The sequence below is a fragment of the Vidua chalybeata genome, chromosome 26 (assembly GCF_026979565.1).
Source record: "Vidua chalybeata isolate OUT-0048 chromosome 26, bVidCha1 merged haplotype, whole genome shotgun sequence".
NCBI lineage: Eukaryota > Metazoa > Chordata > Aves > Passeriformes > Viduidae > Vidua > Vidua chalybeata.
In genome coordinates this window covers 3823354-3845603 of record NC_071555.1, presented here as the reverse complement: position 1 = coordinate 3845603, position 22250 = coordinate 3823354, and the positions used below count along the sequence as shown (strand labels likewise).

At 45.6% G+C, this 22250-nt stretch overlaps 1 protein-coding gene and 1 long non-coding RNA gene across 2 annotated transcripts in view; both read left to right on the top strand.

Annotated features, from left to right (window-relative positions):
- LOC128800286 (M1-specific T cell receptor alpha chain-like) overlaps window positions 1-22250 on the top strand; it is a 226754-nt gene that overhangs the window by 141347 nt on the left and 63157 nt on the right. The gene's annotated exons all lie outside the window — the stretch shown is intronic.
- Window positions 16630-18885, top strand: LOC128800342 (uncharacterized). Its single transcript, XR_008434953.1, has 3 exons — window positions 16630-16803; window positions 17597-17713; window positions 18332-18885. It is a non-coding gene; the product is annotated as an uncharacterized LOC128800342 (long non-coding RNA).

Sequence of the window (22250 nt, the reverse complement as noted above, 5' to 3'; positions counted from 1 at the left end):
TGACCTAGAGGCAAAGGCATTTTCTTTAAAGAGAAATCATGGCACCACAATGATTTGTTGGCTACTAAATTCTTTTGACACCAATAGTTTTCCTGTAAGACAGCTGGTTGTGAGTTTAAGCAATCTTCTTTCCTGACTTATACCTCTGACGGCAAGGAACAATGACATAAAAGACAGTAAATGAGAATGATACAAATTCGTCACAGCTGGAGTACATGTGAGTTTTCGGTCACTCAGCACTCAGTCAAGTCTGCAGTAAAATCAATCCTGTCCAAACCTTGCTTTTCTTTACAGACATTCCAGAAACTTCTGTCCCTCAAGTCATTGTGATGAAATCAAAGCAACTGAAAGAAGGTGGCAGCACTGGGAAAGCAGCTTGTTTGGCAAGGAACTTCCTTACAAAGGACATCAGCTTGGAGATGCCCTCTCAGGAGGTCGTATATGAACAGAGCACATCCATTTGGACGTCAGAGGGGTTGTACAATGCAATCAAAGTGGTCAATGTGACAAAAGACACAGAGGTGACCTGCACGGCCCAATCCCACAACAGCACGATAACAACACAGCCAGGTACAGCTTGGTGGCACAGCTGTCACTTATTTCTGGAGACAGTGGCCTGTGGGCCTTTGTGTTCTCCTTCTTGACAGCACTGCCCTGGGCAGCCAGCAGAGATGAGACAGACATTGGGTACTTCAGCAGGGAGAGCTGAAAGATGTTTCAAAGCATCTGAAAGAAGTGGTTTCAACTACTGAATTACTTTGAGATACTTCTGTTGGGGGAGAAGAGGGAAGACAAAATCTATTTGTCCAAAATGTGAATTTCCTTATGACTAAATATTTGGCCTTGTTAGCAGCAAACCTGCTGCAGCACAAGCTGGAACAGCCTTTCTAAAACCTACAAAATGGTAAAGGTGGGGTGTGTTGTGAGGTTATTTTACTAAATATGTTTTCTATTTTGTGCCATTATATTTGTAGTCCTGAAGGTCTTTCATACAGTAAAACCAATGCAGGAATTCTTCTGTTTCCTGCAACTGCATGGAGAAATTGTCTCCTCAAGTTAATGTTGGAATTAATGATGGATCATCTGAGCCCCAACTTTCCTCAATTCCTAGAAGAAATGTCACCTGAAGATTTCTTTTAATCCTGTATATATGGTGGATAGAGTTTAAAATGCCTTTTCTTTATCATGCTACAGAAGAGGAGGCTGAAGAACCAGGAACAGGCACTAGTGACAGGGTTTGCAACAGCACAGACCCCTCAGCACAAGGTGAGTTACCCAAACAGGATGTGAAGTTCCATTGCTGTCTGGAGGATAAAGGCATGGAACTGTATTTTCTCCAGGGCAGAGGACTCAGAACACAACACATTCAGCAGACACAAGCTGCTGTTCCAAGGCTGCTCCTGCAGTTACACACAAGCCCCAGGAAGCAAAAAGCAACAGAGACAGACCCTGGGCTCCCCTGTTGTTTCCATTCTCTCTATTGGCTGTCCCTTTGCTGCTCTTCCTTTCCCTGAAACTCTCTTCTGTGGTTTTGCCCACTTTCTGCCAAGATCACAGCATCAAAACCTAGACCATGATCTCTCCCCTCTTTTCTGGTCTCTGAGCAGACCCCGAAGGGCAGAGAGTGAACATGCTGTCCATGGCTGTGCTGGGTTTGAGAGTCCTGCTGGCAAAGAGCATCGCCTTCAATGTCCTCATGAGTATCAAGTTGTTTCTTTTCTGAGGTAAGGGAGCTCACAGCTATCAAACAATGGTTCACAGGCCTAATATCATTAAATGTACTTTAAACCTCCCTTTGCTTTTCCAGACATGGGGAATGAAGGCAAGAGGAGCCAAAAGAAGAGCAGGAAAGAACGTGAACCAGCAGCACAAGGGGGTTGAACAAGCAGGGGCAGAGCTGCTGACAGAGGCCACCCAGGACACAAGGCAGCACCTTCCCCTGAAGACATTGAATACTGTTCACTCCTGCCTGGCCAGCTGATTTACACTGAAGGCTTTTAAGTGCTTTTGCTGTTTCCCCTAATCTGACAACTCAGGAGAGTGGATTTATCCTCATCCTCCTGCTGAGTAGATCTCCCCACTCTTTCTGGCATTTGCACTCAAGGGTCCAACCTGCTTCAATAGCGTTGAAGACTCCAATGCTCACTCTAGATAGATGGCCTTTTAAAAGCACCTTTCCCAGGCATGTTGTGTTACTGCCTGTGGAAGGGGAGCAGCACTGCTGACGGAATTCAAGCCCAGTAGTTCCCATTTGGAGCTTCAGGTCTGAGGTAGATTTAATAACAATAAGAATGTATGCCAGATAAGAAGAGCTTTGTTCGACCTTAAGTGATTTAATTCAGCCAGATAATGTTCATTTCTTTATTAAGCCTGTATTTTTTCTACCAAATGAATTGCACATGCATCTTAGGTTCCTGTAGTACTGACAAAAATAAAGTTTTGCTATGCCAAAACGTTGTGGAATTACTGTGCTTTTCCATCTGAAGCTGGAATGGAAATTGCTGAAATCCAACTTTCCTAAAGCCCACTGGGATATGAAACACGGCTTTGATAGTGCAGATTTCCTGTTGGCTGAATTTCACTTTTGCAGACTTTGTGCAGGAAGTGTCTCTCTGGCACATTCAGGAGACTTGATGAAGTCTGGGACTAGGACTGGATCCATCCACACCTCCTCTAGAAGGAGTTTAGAAAGCAGCAGAGTCCTTTCTGCACCTCATGACTCAATTGGATGGACTGCCTTTTACAATTCTGCCCCTTTCTTGCCCCCAGTCTCCACATCCATCTTTCCAAATTAATTCCAATTTGATCTTCCTGTCCCTGGTTCATCCATGTAGGAAAGCTGCACAGTGAGTATTGCAGTTGGACTGTGCCACGCTTTGGCCAATCTGTGTTAAATCTGCTTTTGCTGACACCTCTGGCAGTGAGTGTTTCATTGTCCTAAAGCCCTCATTTCATGACAGGGTCCCAGATTGTCCCCACTAGGCACTGGCTTTTCATTTTGCATTGGCAATGCAGAACATGCAGCCGAAGAAAGGAGGATAATTGAATCGTTTCCAGTCCAATAGTAAGACTGTCCTAGTGTGGTTAATTCCACATAAGGGGACAGAATCTGCAGATCTACCCCCTGGTATCAGCTGAGGAGAGTTTTGTAGAGAAACTGTGCTAGACATTAAAATAACCTCTGTTCAAAGAAGCACATTTGAATGTGGCATTTTCTGGAAATCTGAATAAATAATATTGTCCTGGAAGGGATGCCATGATAGCAAAAGAATGGAAGATGATTATAAAGAGAACACTTTGGTAGAATACATTCTGACAGTGCTATCCTATTCTCCTGCAGATTAATTTGTGTCCATATTTGATTGTGCTCAGACAGCCTTTGAAAATCTCCAGGGGCTGAGCCACTGTCCCTGGAGACATTCAAAAGCCACCTGGACATGGTCCTTGGCAAACAGCTCCTGACAGTCCTGCTAGAGCAGGGGAGACCCAGTCACATCCAGAGGTCCCTTGCAACCTCAATCCTTCTGCATTTCTGTGTGATACATTTCTCATACTGGGGGAAATGAGAAGAAGTTCAAAATTTCTTTATTATAATTTTATTCAGGGGTTTTGTTCACCTTTGCCCAGGGGGAAATGAGCTGGAGTTTCTTTTCAAAGGACTGTTCCAGCACTCCAGGCCTGAGGAGATTCACATCTCAGCAGACTGGGAGCAGCACAGAAGATACACAAAAGATAATGAGCATTAATGAACATCAACTCCAAACATCAGCCCTGGCATCGTCAGAGACACCTGGTCTGGGACAAGATCAATAAGAGAACTAAGAATGAGAACCAAAATAACATGGAAGGTGAAGGCATCCATAGGAAACCAAATAATACAAACTGTGGAACTTGGCACCAATGAACATCAAAACCAATGAGTTTTCCTGGTTTTGACTGTATAAGTACAAGAAAACTCTGGTGAAAACCTTGTGTGATGGAAGGATTTTCTCTGCACAGTCTGTGCAATGTGTGGATGAAATTATTTCTGGTGCCCATCTTGGCCAGAATAAAGTAAGGTCATGATATTCTAACACTAAAATCTGCTGTGGGATAGTTTCTGTTTTTCCCGCATTTTCAGAGACAAGACCACCCACAATGAGATCTTCAATAGAACATTTGAAGTAATTTGAGGAAAATTTTCACATCTAGCACATTTTTCTCCCCCTGGTGAGTCTCACACAAGGAGTGTGGTATCTGACATCTGCCCATCTGGGCAACTCAAAATGGTGAGAGCTCTCTCCAGTGGCAGAGAACATTAAAAGCATCCTGAAAGAATAAATCTCTTTCCAGGAGGTTACATGGTTACGTGAAGAACTCCATGAGAGTGGGAAATATTAGATAGCTTTCTGTGCCACTGAACTCTTCATTTTTCTTAGACCATATTAAAAATACAATGTAATAATCATATTCCCGCACCTGCTGGGCAAAATCTGACCTTTTTTGTGTCCCAAAATCCTAAAAAGATCCTGACATAATTAGATCTAACATATACAGAAACTCACTGGAAGTATGGTTAATTACCCAACAGCAAGGCAAGTTCTCTTTCTCCCTTTGCCTTATATTTCAGTCAGCAGATATGGTCTGAACTGAAGAATTGGGACCTCATCTTCCCCTACAAAAATATTCAAGCTTGGGGAGTGCGGAGCTCCCGGGAATGTCTGTCTTTCCAAAGCACAGCTTTGAAAATAGACATCAGCTCTAGGATTTCTGTAGGGAGAGCTTTTGTTGATTCCTTGCTATGCCAAAGCCTCCCATGGTCAGGGCAATTTCCCTTTTGTGACCAGAATTGAAACATAACCTGCAAGGAGACAGAGTAGAGACACCCCAGCCTTCATTACATGGGCACCTCTAACAGGCATTGTGCACACACAGTTGTATTTTGATAACAAATAGAGTCTCCGGCCATGGGGTTGCACCTCCTTGGGAACACTGCTAGATCATCCTTGGGACAATATCTTTCTCTAACACTTGACAGAGTTCAGCTCCAGAGGCCAAGAGTTTCTGTCCTCTTCCCAACCCCCTTGTCAGTGCCCACAGCCCCACACAATATCAGCATGGGGAGCACCTATGGGAGCATACACAGGGTTAGGTACCACAGCCACAGGAACAGCCCAAGCAGCCTTGGCACCAGTGCCTCCACACCTGAAACAACTAATGCTGAGATCAGATTTGTCTCCAGCCCACTCTGGGCAGATCTGCTCTTATCTCAAGCCTTCATGCCCCACCCTGGATGCCAAATAAGGCTGTTGTGGTTTAGGAATGGGATTTCCCAGTTTAGTGTTCCCACTGACCCACTCCAAAGCAAGCCTGAGGCTCTTCCACAGGATCACACAGAGTGAGAATATGGAGGGGGCTTAACAGAAAGATGGGGAGCAGCCAGAGTGAGAGACACCCAGGAGTGGAACCGAGAGCTTCCAGTTCTGCTCCTCCTGCCCCACCTCTCCCCCTCACTGGTGTCATAGACAGAGGGAGGGACCAGCAGGGACTGGGCCTGGGAGCAGTGACAGAGGCCCAGGCAGGGCAGGTGTGGGCAGAGCTGCTGTGCAGGCAGAGAGAAGGTGGAGAGAGGCCACAGAGAGCGGGCCTGGCCATGTGGAGTGCCCTGTGCATGGGCTTCCTGCCCATTGTAGGTAAGTGAAGGCAAGGGCTGATGGCCCCAGGAGCTGAGCGTGGCCCTGGGCTCTGCAGGGCTCTGGGGAGCTGTGCTGAGCACCTGCAGCCAGACCTGTGCCCCAGCTCCAGCTGCCCAGCCATGCCTGTGCAGCACGGGGAGAGCAGCCCTGCTCCTCTTGTGGCTCTGAGCTCGGCACCTCCATCCCAGCTGCCTCCTCTGCAGCCTGGGCACACGCAGGGCACCTCCCTGCTGCACTCAGGTCTCGGGGCCCAGCGCTTTGCCCTGGCACTGGACACTGCTCCTGGGGCACTGCGGCCCCTCTGGCACACACCAGCTGGAGCAAAGGTTGGCACAAGCCTCACTGCATGGGACAGGCCTTTGTCTTTGCTGTGCTCACCTCAAGCAGTTTCAGGGACAGGAGAGTGGGTTCCTCACCATCCTTGCTTGGCAAGGACAAAGCAATTGGTCCCCCCACTGGGTTTAAATCCTTCCAGCTTCTTTGGGGAAAATCAGAAAAAGCTTCCTGTGTGACAGGGAAAAGGAGGGAGGGAAATGTGGTGTCTCCTTCCTTGTGAGCCTTGCTAGCTGCCACCAGCTCTGCCCATCTGTGTCAGCTGGCTTCAAAGAGCAGGATTTTGTCCTCTCACTGCTTCAGTGCCAGTCCAAAGCCCCACCAGCATTGCCCTGACCTTTGCTGGATCTTGGAGTGACCGTGGTTTGTTCTCGCTCTCTGCAGCAGTCTCACTCGCTGATGCAGCCACCTTGAAGCAGCACCCCAGGCAAGTGACCGTGCAAGAGGGAAATCCAGTCACCTTGCAGTGCATCATGGAGGGGGATTCTATGAGGTACTACACTGTGTCTTGGTACCGTCAGGGTCCAACTGGCTCTCAGGAATGGATTTACAAGGAGGATGGTACCTATGGAGCAGGTTTTCAAGACCGCTTTAAGATAAAAGATGAGAAGTTCAAGAAAAAATTTCCACTGCAGATCCTGGCAGCAAAGCAAGGGGATGCAGCAACGTATTACTGCAGAGCAAGAATCACCCTGGAGCCTCTCTGCAGCAGAGTGAACCAAAAAGCAACAGATGGGCAAGACAGCTCTCCCAGCATTTCCTTCTAGCAGCTGCACCCCAGGGCTCTTGTCAGGCAATGGCAGGTGCAGGAAACATCCCTCTGGCTTGGTGGCACTAAAAGGCACTGCAGGGAGGTGTGCTGGAAGGGCTGGTACCATTTGTGGTGCAGGAGGATCTGTCCTGGGAACTGCAGAGGCTGTTTGGGGAAGTGCAGGTTTAGTGCACATTGCCTGGGCTCCTGTCCAGCACGGCCTCATTTCTCCTCTATGCCTTGGCTGCAGAGCCATGGCATGATGGAGATGTGTTGCTGAAGCTTCCAGAGTGCTGTGGTGGATGCAGCCAGGCTGTTTAGGAAAGCCAGATCAGCAGAGATGACATTGCTCTACAGGGTGGATGCTACAGAGCACCTGATCAGGAAGAAGGATTTGAGAAGGTGTGGTGAGTTGACTTTGGTTTTCCCCCAGGGGCTCAGCAAGCTGCCGTCTCAGTGCTCCACCTCTACTGGACAGATTGGAAAATACACAATTAATGTTTTTTGTTCCAGATTAGGACATGGAGATTTCCCAGCAGTGCCATCATGTGCAAACACATTGACTTGGGGAGAGGAATTTATGTCATTGCCAATCAAATCAATATAGGTTAGTGAGAAATAAGAACAAATCCTGAAACATCTCCACCACCTGATCACTGCACAGAAACAGGGAATGCGGCTTACAATCACATCAAAACATGTTTTCTTTGCCATTTCTTCCTTCTCATTCTCTTCCCCTGCTTCTGTTTGCAGTCCAACCCATGGATGACATTTCTCCAGGAACTTCTCCAGTGCAGGTTCTTCTCTCTGGCTGCAGTTCCTCACAAACTCCTCCAGCCCAGTGTGTCCTTTCCATGGGGTGCAGCCCTTCAGGAACACACTGTGGCACTCTGGCTCCTCTGTGGGACACAGGTCCTGCCAGAAAACCTCTTCTGGTGTGGGCTACTCACTCCATGGGACCACAGCTCCTGTCAGGAGCCTGCTCCAATGGGAGCTCTCCATGGAGTCACAGATTTTTTCAGGCCATGTCGTCTTGCTCCTGGGTTGGGTCCTGCACTGTCTGCATAGTCAATATTTGCTCCACCACCTATTCCCCACCAGCTGAGAGGGACAAACCTTGGTTTTCAACCTTGGCAATCTGAGAGTATCTGCTCTGCTCTCTGCAGCACCTCCCAGCCCTTCTTCCTAAATCCTCCTCCTTGCTAATTGCAATGCTGATACTTAGAAGAATGAGTCCAGCCTGAGACTGAGATTTTACCTCAGCGTTTGTTGTTCTGAAGGCCCAGACTACACCAGCTCTTCCCAGCTCAGAATACCCTGGAGCAAAGACAAGACACTGGAAGGGTGGCTCTGCTCAGCTCCTCTGGGGCTCCCATGGAGCCTTGGATGTGGCCAGGCAGGAGCTCAACTCCAAAGGGGAGAGGGACTGGAAAAGGGACAGGAGAAAGGCGAGGAATACAGTTAATATTCCTCACATTAGCTAGAATGGGACTATGTTCTGAATCTGTGCTGGAAAGAGTGTGTGTAATTCAGGGATGTTTGAGTTATTGCTGAGCAGTGTTTACATGGAGTCAAGGCCTCTTCTGCTCCTCATTCCACCCACCAGTGAGTAGCTGAGGGTACACAAAATCTGGGAGGGAACACAACTGGTTCAGCTGACCCCAGCTGACCAAAGGGGGATTCCGGGCCATAAGACATCATGCTCAGCATATAAAGATGGGGAAGAAGAAGGAAAGGGGGGATATTGAGTGATGGCATTTGTATTTCCATGTAACCATTAATCATGATGGAGCTCTGCTTTTCTGGAATAGGTTGAACTCTTGGCTGTGGAAGTAGTCGATGAATTCCTTGCTTTGCTTTGCTCACACATGCAGTGTTTGCTTTATTTATTAAAGTCTTGAGTTATTTGTTAAACCAATGAATTTTCTCACTTTTACCCTTCCAATTCTCTCCCCAGTTCAATGAGGGGGCAAAGGAGGAAGCAGCCATGTGGTGCTTAGTTACCATCTGTGGTTAAACCATGACAAAGAAACACAACGGGCACTGAATGAGCTGCAGTTTTAGCACGGAAAGGCAGAACTGAACCACATTTGGATACTTCATGAAGTTTAGGGAGCCTCACAGTAACATTGCAGTAACACATAACAATAGTCAATTAATTGTGTCTGAGGAAAGAGCAGCACTGCACCAGGAACTGCACTGCTAAGATGGACTTTCCCAGGACATGATGAAAAACTCCTTCCCTGCACTCCTAGATTTGGCTCCATGTGAATAAACACAGGTGTTCTTCTTCTGAGCACTGTGCATTCCTGTCTTTCTTTAGAAGTGTAGGCTTTCATGGAAGATATAAGGAGACCTGTGCAAGTGCATCCATGGGCTTGTTCCTGAGCACAGTGCCCGAGGCATCCCATACAGGAGCTACAGATGCCAACTGCTACAGATGGCAGTTCTCCCCAGGCTTTTCCACAATTCCCACCTTTGCCTCTGTCACATGAAAGCAGGATGCTTCCTCAACCCTTAGTGTGGGGAGATTTACATGACCCCTAGTGTTTAATTTGTCTGTCAGTGCCCCAGGAAAGCTGAGACCCTTGTGCCCAACCACTCTGTCAGTGTCCAATTAGGGGGGCCCTGTACGGGGCCATCCTGCTGGATTGGAGGCCAGCTCGACTGACTCAGTCAGGGAAACACCATCAGCCTCAGGGAGACCCCTCAGCAGGTCTTCCCCTTTATTGGAGTGTGTTCCCTGCCGCTGCTGATTGCCAGTGCCCAGGAAGGATCCATACTGACAATTTCGGAATAACACTCCTGGAAGTCCAGGACCCCTGAGGGAGCATCCCCCACTGCTTGTGGGAGGCCGGCTGCCGCTGCCCAGACCTGTTTTCTGTTGCTGCTTAGGCCTTTTTGTTACACTTTAACTCTTCACCCTGTGTCCGCCCAACCCCTGTGGCTCCTGCCACACCTTCAGAGGTTTTGCTATACTTTGTTTTGCCACCCGGGTCTGCTCACCTCTGCAGTTTCAGCTTGCCACTCCAAGGTTCCTGCTGCAGCACATTTCACCACCTAGAATGGCAGTGAGACCGGCTGCTCCCTGTGGGTTTTGCAAAGGGAGCCACCTCCCCTCTCCTCCATCGCCTGAGCCGCCATTACCGTGTGAGGGAGACACGGCCGAGCCGCGCCACAGCGCCCCCTGCTGGCGCGGGGGAACCATCACACCTGCCCTGCCCGGCCGGGAGCCAGCAGCGCCCCTGCTGGCTGTGACCGGAACTGCACCAAAGGGGAAAGTGCCTGCGGCCGAGAGCGGCTGGGACTGGGTGTCTGGTTCTGTTTGCTGTCCCTGCCGCTGTTGTTGTTTGCCTTGTTATACATATATTTATTAGTAAAGGACTATTATTCCTTTTCCTCTATCTTTGTTTGAAAGACCCATGTGAAAAATGGATGTGATTCATGCCGAATATGTTGTATTTATATCAATAATTTGGGAAAATAATTGGAAAATGTGATCAGTGTTATGAAGCTGATGGGTTTCTTCAAGAATACATGTGGAAAGCAGGATGCAGGAGTGGGATTCAGCCTTGGGAATGGAGGAAGTCAGGAACTGACTCCCAAACCAAAACTGGCATCAACTGAAGTTAAAAGACAACTCCCAGAACAGGATCAACCTTGAATATGAATAAAATTGGGACTATTCCAGATAGGGAACCTAAAACAGTGGTCTTATCTATGAAATAATAAGGTTTAATTGGAACGTAATCCATCAAGCTCAATCTGTATGCACAACCTGCCAGGTCATTCAGAGGACAACGAGGAAGACCTTCAGCCTTCCTCCAAGAAGACCCCCAAAGAGACAAGAAGACCCCATAGCAACAATGGGAAAATGCGCTGTGCAGTAGAGTGACATACATTTCAAAAATCAAAAATGGGAGGAGATTTATGGGAATTATTGATGAATATGTATTAGCATACAGTATGAAAGTTGTGCTTGGATTCTTTTGCCCTTTGTACAGGTGGCAGAGTGAGAAGCTCTCTCCGTACCCTGATCGGTTTCGCTTATGCTTTATCCGAACCATTGCCAAATTACTCTTTGTGGGCACTTAGTGTATTTGACTGTATTATTATTTTATACCCCAATTAAAAATTGCTGCTAAATTTCAATCTCATGATTTATGAAATGGAACATATGGGATCCCATTCATAACACCCATAATTTAAAAGTTATAATAATTTAGAGGGAAGGGGGGAATATTTTTCCATTCCAAGGGAGGTTCTCACCTCCCATGGCAGACGACTGTCTTTCAAACCAAGACACTGCTCCAGTCTTGATAGCAAAAACAAAGGCAGAACTGAGCTTTTAAAGCAAAGAAATGCCAGCATGTGTGGCTTGTGGGTGGCTGTGAGCACAGGTGTCTCTCTGTGGCCACTCAAATGGAAAGGGGCTGTTTAACGGCCTGGGAGATGTCAGTGAGGTGGGGGGTGAGGTCTCACTGCTCTGGGAAGATTTGCCAGGCAGGGCAGGGGATGTGAGAGGCACCTGTGCGTGCCCAGGTCTGGTGCAGGAGAGGTTTAGGGCTTGTTCTCTTTTTCATGCCAAGGGTTGAACCAACTGGAAACATCACATCAGCCCATTCCCCAGCTCTCCTGCAGGACTCAAGCAACAAGGAAGACAAAAAAAAATTGACAGACTCACTGGAACAGAAGATGAACCAATTACCCTGTCACCAATGGGAAATAGCAGCACTGCTGTTAGAATCACTGATTAAAAATGAGAAACACACCTCTCTCCTGGGGAACAACAACAATACAAACAGGATGAAATCATGCTATTTGCTTTTTGTGGATTAGAACTGCACCTGAGGATTAAGAAAATATTCCACAATTCCAGGCTATCATTATTAAAAATGACTAAATTAAGATAAAAATCAAATTAAAAGTCAACTTCAGTCAACTATAACCAGATGTTCCCCACCTAGAAACTCATTGGAAAGCACACACAAATCAAAACTCCAAACAATGGCCAACTCAGTGGTCAAATACTCAGTTCACAAGACTAAAAAAATTTAAGGGGAAAAAAATGCAGATGTAATTGGGATAAAACTCATATGACCCTTATAAAAATGGAACTCAAGTAAGAAATACTAAAAATAAATAGCTGACTAAGTAAGCATCTTTAGGTTATTAATGCAAAGAAAGTCAATGAAAGCCCCATTCAGCTGAACCAAAATATCTTCTGAACAATTTCTAAACATAGACAGAACTTTTTCTTTGGCATGCAAATAGACGTTAGGGACAGACATGCTTGAAGGTCCAGAAGGGCTTCGGGAATACAGAATGAAAATAGATAGAAAGTTATTAAGCCGAAGTGACTTCTCCCCAGATACAAATCAGGACAATATTTTGATGACGTTAATACTAACTACTCAATCTGACCAAAAAAAGGAAGGATGATAACGATATTTTTAGTTTAGGGAATCCTTTGGAAGAGTGTTAGATGTTCAGAAGTAGAGCAGTGTGGAGGGACAGGAAAACAAAAGGCAGCACTACAAAGACATGAAAGAGGAGACATCACCTGCCACTGGAAAACCCTCAAATGTTTTTGTAGAACTGCCTAGCACAGTGTGAACTACATGCCACAGTGATTGAAAGCAACTGAACCACCACACACAAACTGTCTCCCTCCCTTCTCTTGAAGGAGGAAACACGGAGGCTTTACCTCATCTCTTTTTCCTCCATCAACTGTGTGCACATACACAAATCAGATTCCCAGAATTACTCAAACATCAGAAAACCTCTCCTATTTTTCCAAGACCAATTTCTTCACCATTCAACCTAAGATCTTGGCTCTCACAAACAGATCATTTTAGATGTTTGATAACCAGCTCCAGTTGAACAAGTGGGCAGGAACCTTCTGTACTTAGATATTTCCATTGAAAATCATCATTGTGTTCTTCTCCTTGTCTCAGAGCACAGAGGAAGATTTTGGTAAGAACAAAGATCCTTTTAATTTCAGATCCAACAATGGCCAGGAGCAGATGCATGAAGAACAAGACTCTCTTGATCTTCAATTCCAAGGTGAGGACTCTTTGATCCTCACTCTCAAGGTTTCAGTACCCCTACACAACAAAGTACAATAATTTACCTACTTTCTCCTCTTACCTAAAACACCATAAAGACTTTCTAAGGCACTAAATGACCTGCAGGCACCAATTCTAAGACACCAGAGGACACATCCCTCCTGATTCTGAGCACTGAAACAAAGGGGAGAAAGGGGAGAAAGGGGAAAGCTTTCAGCAAGTCAGGAGAATTTTCAGAAATGCTTTGAAAAAAACAAAAAAAAATACTGATAATTTTCCTGCTTTCTATGCAGTTTAACTCCCTCAGACTTTTCAGAGGGGCCATGTAATCCCGAAGTTCTCATTTACAACTCAAGATTGCAGATACTATTTTAGATCATTCCTTGAAAGCCATATGGTGTTTCTTCATGTGGTACAATGGGTCTCAAACCACTGAAGAAGTCATGTGACTGCCTGTATAATCCAAAATTCCGTGCAGAGGAACAGAGACAGTTTTTGCTATGAAATACCTCACTGTGCATGGGGGGCTGGGGGTACCACAATGATATAAACAGAATAGGGACCTGCATAAAAACCCAAAGAAGGAAAGCAGGTGAGATATGTTGGGAAAGAAAGGAGATGGGTGACTCTAGTGATTAAGAAGAGAAGTACAACATGCTTCCTATATGTCCTTTTGTCCTGGATACATAAAAGAGCTCATGAAGGTTCTAAAAGGTGGAAGAAAGGAAGAAGTTGAAAATTCTATACTCAATCAAGCTAACTGAAATCATTGAACTAATCAAGTAATTTTTTTTCCCTTTCTAGTTAAAAAGTAAATGTACTTCTGGATCCTCTCATGGACTTGCACTTATGGAGAATTAGGCCAACTATCTAACAATCCATCTCTTCATTTCCATCAAGTTTGAACACCATGAAGAAAGAGTGAGTTATTGGAATAAGGCTTAGCAGTGTGACGACGGCAACTGGACCTGGGACAACTCTCACAGTTGTACCAAGTAAGTGGCATTTCTTTATTTCTAAAACTACATTTAAAATTAATGTGGGGGAGGAGAAAGGAATTTAATGGTTTGGGTTCACTGAAAGGATTTTCACCTCCAATAATCCCTTGAATGCACTCGCTCTCCAGCCAGGCACTCAAGCCAAGCCCTCAGCTTGGAGCTGCTCAGGAAGCTTTCCCAGCAACAACTGGGCTGACTCTGCATAGCACCATTATTCCATGACCCCCAAACACCAGCAGGGCACTGCTCAGCATGTGATAACTTATTCCTACTTAGGGCAGCACTCTGGCCCAAATTTACTGTCCAGTGTCCAATTCTCCAGTGGACTTGCACTGACTGATTTGGGGCAGGAATGCAGAGCTCAGTGAAGAGCTCACAGTGCTGAGGAGGTTTGAGACAGATCTGTAACTGCCTGGTTTGAGAAGTTCTGGTTTGACACTGGCACCACGCTGACAGTGTCCCCAGGTAAGGAATTCCACTGCCCTGGGGACAGAGCAGGAAGGAGGTTAAATAGCCTTGGGCTTAAATTCTCACAAGTGCCTCATATCCAAGAGCTCCTGGAATGACAGACAATTGTCTGCCAGGTTGTGTGGATTCTGAAAAGAGCAATGTGGGGAGTAGGGATTAGAAGAAGACTTAGTTATTCCTATCTTTCCTTGGAATTCCATGATGTACAAAATAGGTGCATGTCACCCCAAGCTTTTCTATGGGTGTTTGAATGTTAGGGCAGGAGAGGGGTTTTTGGTGTTGATCTGTGTTATCCGAAAGATCCCGGTGCATCCCTCAGGAATTGTTGCTGTGCTTTCTGGGGTCTGTATGTATTCAAAGTGCTGCAAGAACTTCCCGCGTTATTTTGCATCCCTAAAACCTCCTGATCTCCTTCCAGAAGGGCGTGGGACTGCCTTGGGTGCTGCTTAATATCTCTCTATGTCTGTAGGATATGTTGCATGGGAATAAATGTGAATTTGGGAACAATCTCAATGCACTGCCAGTTCCAAAGGGACAAAGGAATGTCAATTTACCATTTTGAAGAAATACCTCTTCTTTCCATGCTGCTCAATGATTTTCTTTTTCTAGCTAAAGACTGGATATTTTCAGAGCAGCACAGGGACTATGGGATTATGTTTGACAGTAAAAGCCTGTTTGAGCCTTAAGTATCAAAGTCCCTTTCAAGTCTGCTGAAATACTTAATAAGTTGAAGGCAAAGTTTCCAGGATGTAAGCAACCTCCCCCATTTGGTTTTGAATTCCTTTGGGAGATACTAAACTGCATTTTGACAGGCATGCACGAAGATATAGCTGATTCTATTTTACACTAATTCTATATTATTAATGTTATATATGTTTTATATTATACACTATATAATTGTTATATTATTATTGTGGTTATTAGTACTTTCAAGAATACCCCTAAATCAAAATAACATAAAATAGCAACCATTAGTCCCACTGTAGGATTCTCCAGGCATATTATTTTGAGGCCTCAGTTAAGGACAGGGAATGTTTTCCTTTTGGTTGGGGTTGGATTATTCCAGATTAAACACCCATTGAGAATGCTAAGGCCCATTACTTTCAGGAATATAGGGCTCATCCTGGGACTTTCTAAGATGAAAGCAAAGGAGAAGTACAACGTTTTGTCCAAATAAATTTGGATCTAATTTGGATAAAACACAACTCCCTTTCAGAAGCAAGCAGTGGTAGGAATTCATGGCAGTACTGTCAGGTAATGCAAACTTGTGGGACTCGAGTGAGCCTTCTGGGGTCAGATAAAACAAATCTTCTGCCCTCTGAAACACAATTCCACTGTGTACATTATTGCTTGCTGATGATCTTGCCCAGGGAGCTATCGCAGAGAAGCAGCCTGTTTGCATTCTGGCTCTTTGGAAAGCCTGGAGAGGAGACCACATGAAAAGCCTTTCAAAGTCTTCTCAGAGAACACCGAATGTACAGGACTGACAGGCTCTGGCCAAGCAGGGTAAAACAGCTGAGAAGGAAATGTTGGATTTCTGGTGGCTGTCTGGTTGCTGTAGGTGTGGACAAGTGTGTAGTTCTGCCTGTTGGATCAGGAGAGCCAACCCATGAAGCTGTGGCAGAGCACAATTTGGCTGTCCCCTCAGTTCCTCAGCAGTGGCATAGAGCTGATTGGGAAAGGGTGTAAAATCAGAGCTCCTTGATCAAACTTCCATCAGTACCCTGGGATGAACAAAATGTTAGAGCTCAGGGACCTCTTGACCCACCTGCAAGGTAGACACCATGCAAAATGAAAAGCCTAATGCACCTCTCTTTACCCAAGACACCCCTCAGGATGATCCTGTCAAAGCAGACACACCAATCTTTGTGCATCTGTCTGACAGCCTTTCATAAACTGAGCCCTTTCTGGCAAGGAAGGCTGCTGGAGGATTCCTTTCAGTTCCATGGTTTAACTCAAACGGCTAATCTGAGTGAACATTGGTTTTTGAGATCACTCTTGATTCTCTACATATGACATGACCTAGAGGCAAAGGTATTTTCTTTAAAAAACGAATCATGGTACCACAATGGTTTGTTTACTGCTAAATTCTTTTGACACCAATAGTTTTCCTGTAAGACAGCTGGTTGTGAGTTTAAGCAATCTTCTTTCCTGACTTATACCTCCAACGGCAAGGAACAATGACATAAAAGACAGTAAATGAGAATGATACAAATTTGTCACAGCTGAAGTACATGTGATTTTTCGGCCACTCAGCACTCGGTCAAGCCTGCAGTGAAATCAATCATGCCCAAACCATGGGGTTTTTACATACAGTCCTTCTATCCTAGAGGTCATTGTGGAGAAATCAACTAAATCACAAGATGGTGGCACCACTGTGAATACAACACCTTTGCCAGCGATTTTCCATACAAAGAACATCAGCTCTGTGGAACAGAACACAGCTGCTTCAGCAACAGAGGTGATCTGCACAGACAAGTTCGACAGCAGCATGGTAACACTACTGCCAGGTACAGTTTGGTGACACAGGTGCAACGTATTTCTCAGGACAATATCCTCTGGGGCTTGGTGTTCTCCTGCTAGTCAGCATTGCCCTGACCAGCCAGCAGAAATGAGAAAGGCCTTTGGCCTTTCAGCAGGAAGAGCTGAAAGATGTTTCAAAGCATCTTAAAGGAATGGTTTCAACTGTTAAATAACTTTGGGAGAAAGAGGGAAGACACAATCTATCTGATTAAAATGTGAATTTCCTTATGAGTACACATTTCAAGCTGTAGCAGCAAACCTGCTGCAGCACAAACAGCAACAGCTTATCCAACACCAACAAAAACTTCAAAGTGTGGCAAGTTTAGAGGTTTTTTTACTAAATCACATTTTATATTTGGTGGGATTGTTTTTGTAGTCCTGAAGATCATTCAAGGTTCTGAAGGGGCTAGTAAGTGTGCTTGCAACAGCACAGACCCCTCAGCACAAGGTGAGTTACCCAAACAGGATGTGAAGTTCCATTGCTGTCTGGAGGATAAAGGCATGGAACTGTATTTTCTCCAGGGCAGAGGACTCAGAACACAACACATTCAGCAGACACAAGCTGCTGTTCCAAGGCTGCTCCTGCAGTTACACACAAGCCCCAGGAAGCAAAAAGCAACAGAGACAGACCCTGGGCTCCCCTGTCATTCCATGTTCTCTATCATCTGTTTCTTGGCTGCTCTTCCTTTCCCTGAAACTCTCTTCTGTGATTTTGCCCACTTTCTGCCAACATCAAAACCCAGACCATGATCTCTCCCCTCTTTTCTGGTCACTGTGCAGATCCTGAAGAGCAGAGAGTGAACATGCTGTCCATGGCTGTGCTGGGTTTGAGAGTCCTGCTGGCAAAGAGCATCGCCTTCAATGTCCTCATGAGTATCAAGTTGTTTCTTTTCTGAGGTAAGGGAGCTCACAGCTTGGTGTCTGGAAAGCTTGGAAGCATATGCCAGGAGTGACTGCCTTTCCCTCTGTATGTCCCTAGCCCCACAAGGAATCATACCAATTCATCTGCTCCTGATTCCATTTAACAGCTCATGCAGATATTCTGGGGAAAAAGACAACAATGACCAAACTGCACACAAGAAAACCAATTTCCCCCCCCAAAAAAAACAATTAAGACAAGCCCATGCTGCCTCCCAAAGGACAAAGATAAGAGCATTTTCTGTATTCAAAGCTCAGTTCTTGGAGGCTGGTTCCAAAATTTTGCTTGCCAGAGAAACTCTGGTATTACCTGAATAGCCTAAGAAATATCTAATTGACGAAATCAAGTGGAAAAGCACAAAGCCTGGAGAAAAATCCAGACAAATAAGGATTCAAAGGCAAGGATCCCAAAATAAAAACATGTGAGAGTAAAGAGAGGAAGGGGGAGGATTTTAAAATTAAAGATTCTGAAGAGAAAATAAAGATAGTCCAGCCTAACTTTTGTGAGTATATCTCTCCTCATCTGACAGCTATCAAGCAGTGGCTCACAGGCCCAACTTCATTAAATGTACTTTAAACCTCCCTTTGCTTTTCCAGACATGGGGAATGAAGAGAAGAGGAGCCCGAAGAAGAGCAGGAAAGAACGTGAACCAACAGCACAAGGGGGTTGAACAAGCAGGGGCAGAGCTGCTGACAGAGGCCACCCAGGACACAAGGCAGCACCTTCCCCTGAAGACATTGAATACTGTTCACTCCTGCCTGGCCAGCTGATTTACACTGAAGACTTCTAAGTGCTTTTGCTCTTTCCTCTCCTCTGACAACTCAGGAGAGTGGATTTATCCTCATCCTCCTGCTGAGTAGATCTCCCCACTCTTTCTGGCATTTGCACACAAGGGTCCAACCTGCTTCAATAGCTTTGAAGACTCCAATGCTCACTCTAGATAGATGGCCTTTTAAAAGCACCTTTCCCAGGCATGTTGTGTTACTGCCTGTGGAACTGGAGCAGCACTGCTGAGGGAATTCAAGCCCAGTAGTTGCCATTTGTAGCTTTGGGTTTAGAGAGATTTAATAAGTGTGTACTGCAGATAAGAAGAGTGTATAAGACATGAAGTGATCTCATTCAACTAGATAATGTTCATTTCTTTATTAAGCCTGTATTTCTTCTGCCAAATGAATTGCACATGCATTTTAGGTTTCTGTAGTAGTGACAGAAATAAAGTTTTGCTATGCCAAAATGTTGTGGAATTTCTGTGCTTTTCCATCTGAAGCTGGAATGGAAATTGCTGATATCCAACTGTCCTAAAGCCCACTGGGATCTGAAACACGGCTTTGATAATGTAGATTTCCTGTTGGCTGAATTTCGCTTTTGCAGACTTTGTGCAGGAAGTGTCTCTCTGGCACATTCAGGAGCTTCAGTGAGGAGAGTCCTTGCTGAAGGCATGAGGGAGGAAAATGCTCATACCAGCAGAGAAGAAACCCTGCTGTTGTTTTGCACTCAGGGAGAGGAGGAAGGGGCCACCAGAAAATAATTTGGGGTGGTTTGATGGAGTGAAAGTTTCCATAGCAACTTGGTTCTTCCCTAACAGAGCCCAGCCCACACCTTCCCCAGCTCATCCCCCTCTCACAAGCTACAGGCAGGATGCTGTGGTCACCATTTCTGACTCAGTCACACCAGGCAGCATTAACCCTCCCCTGCTTTTGACAACACAAGTTAACCACATCCTGAAGGGGAAATAAGGCTTTGCTCCCCCTGCCTGAGTTCCTGCTGCCTTCAAGAGAGCCTCTGCACAGGACACAGCAAGGGCTGCTGCATTGAGCCTGCTCAGCTCAGACCCTCAGGCCCTGCAGACACCCAGAGAAGAGCCTCAGCCCTTGCAGAAGCTCTGTGAAATTTGCATGACAAATCCAAATCCAGTGAAATGCTCATTTACTGCATTCTACCACCATAACGTCTATCAAGGGGAGCCATTCACCAGGATCTTTATAATTTTCCAGTTGTTATGAACAGTTTCCACATGTTCCCCAGAGACGCGGGCAGGGCCTTCCTAGTTCCCATGGCAACACTAAAAAAAACTAGGAACTCTAGCTAGGTACTGATATTGAAATGCTAATTAGCTAATTGTTCTGTTTGTTTTCTCTAAACTACCTGGCCTCCCACCCCTCCAGGCTGCCATTCTGGGACTAACATGCAAATAAAAACCCCTTAGGATCATGGGAGTATTTTTAGGAGATAAAAATGAATATAAATCAAAAACTGAACACAATAGAGGAGTCTAGATAAATGCCCTAGCTGAGGAAGAGAGAAACACATCCCCTGACTGGCTTTTAACCGTCGCCATCACCTAAGAAAGAACAGACTATATTAGGCTCTGAGTAGCCGGGTGATAGGGACAGAGAGCCCTGGTGCTGCCACCACGGAAGGAGCGGGGACAGCTGTTGTTCTGGTCTTCAGCAACAGACTGCACGCCACGCCTCCTCATCCTCGGGCCACCGGTGTGCCACAAGGAAAGGAGAAAGGACAGCTGCTGCTCAGGACTCCAGTGACAGACTCTGCACGCCTCCTTCCTTTTGGCGGCCTGGGAAAGCTACGACCGCGGGGGCGAGCTCTGCGTCGAGCCCCCTGCCCAGCTGATCTTTTTAATAAAGAGCTGAACATTAATAAAGGCATTAGCCCTGTTCATTTCACAGTGACACCCAGAACCTTTTGCTCAAGCACTCCACACCTTTTCCCAGTCTCTCTGGCAGATTTATATTTTGAGAATACTCCCTCAGACACAACCAGAGGAATCGGATGGACAGGAAAGAAAGGTCAATGATGAAGTGCTGTTATAATCCCTCAGTCACAAAGTCTAGATAAAGTCTGGGACTAGGACTGGATCCATCCACACCTCCTCTAGAAGGAGTTTACAAAGCAGCACAGTCCTTTCTGCTCCTCATGACTCAATGGGAACGACTTCCCTTTACAGCACTACCCCTTTCTTGGCCCCAGTCTCCACATCAATTTTTAATTAAGTTAATTCCAATTTGTTGTTCCTGTCCCTGATTCATCCATGTAGGAAAGCTGCACAGTGAGCGTTGCAGTTGGACTGTGCCACACTTTGGCCAATCTGTGTTAAACCTGCTTTTGCTGACACCTCTGGCAGTGAGTGTTTCATTGCCCTAAAGCCCTCATTTCATGACAGGGTCCCAGATTGTCCCCACTAGGCACTGGCTTTTCACTTTGCATTGGCAATGCAGAACTTGCAGCCGAAGAAAGGAGGATAATTGAATTGTTTCCAGTCCAATAGTAAGATTGTGTAAGTGTGTCCACATAAGTGAAGAGAATCTGCAGCTCTCACAGCTGATTGCATCTGAGAGGACTTTTGTAGAGAAACTGTGCTCCACATTAAAATAGCCTCTATTAAACACAGCACATTTGCATGGGGAATTATCCTGATATATGAAACAAACCAATATTGTCCTTAAAGGGATGCCATGATACCAAAAGAATGGAGGATGATTATAAAGAGAACACTTTGGTAGAATACATTCTGACAGTACTATCCTATTCTCCTGCAGATTAATTTGTGTCCATATTTGATTGTGCTCAGACAGCCTTTGAAAATCTCCAGGGGCTGAGCCACTGTCCCTGGAGACATTCAAAAGCCACCTGGACATGGTCCTTGGCAAACAGCTCCAGACAGTCCTGCTAGAGCAGGGGAGACCCAGTCACCTCCAGAGGTCCCTTGCAACCTCAATCCTTCTGCATTTCTGTGTGATACATTTCTCAAACTGGGGGAAATAAGAAGAAGTTTAAATTTCTTTATATACCTGTAGTCAGGGGTTTTGTTCACCTTTGCCCAGGGGAAAGGAGCTGGAGTTTCTTTTCAAAGGACTGTTCCAGCACTCCAGGCCTGAGGAGATTCACATCTCAGCAGACTGGGAGCAGCACAGAAGATACACAAAAGATAATGAGCATTAATGAACATCAACTCCAAACATCAGCCCTGGCATCGTCAGAGACACCTGGTCTGGGACAAGATCAATAAGAGAACTAAGAATGAGAACCAAAATAACATGGAAGGTGAAGGCATCCATAGGAAACCAAATACTACAAACTGTGGAACTTGGCACCAATGAACATCAAACCAATGAGTTTTCCTGGTTTTGACTGTATAAGTACAAGAAAACTCTGGTGAAAACCTTGTGTGATGGAAGGATTTTCTCTGCACAGTCTGTGCAATGTGTGGATGAAATTATTTCTGGTGCCCATCTTGGCCAGAATAAAGTAAGGCCACGATACTCTAACACTAAAAATTGCTGTGGGATAGTTTCTGTTTTTCCCGCATTTTCAGAGACAAGACCACCCACAATGTGATCTTCAATAGAACATTTAAAGTAATTTGAGGAAAATTTTCACATCTAGCACATTTTTCTCCCCCTGGTGAGTCTCACACATGGAGTGTGGTATCTGACATCTGCCCATCTGGGCAACTCAAAATGGTGAGAGCTCTCTCCAGTGGCAGAGAACATTAAA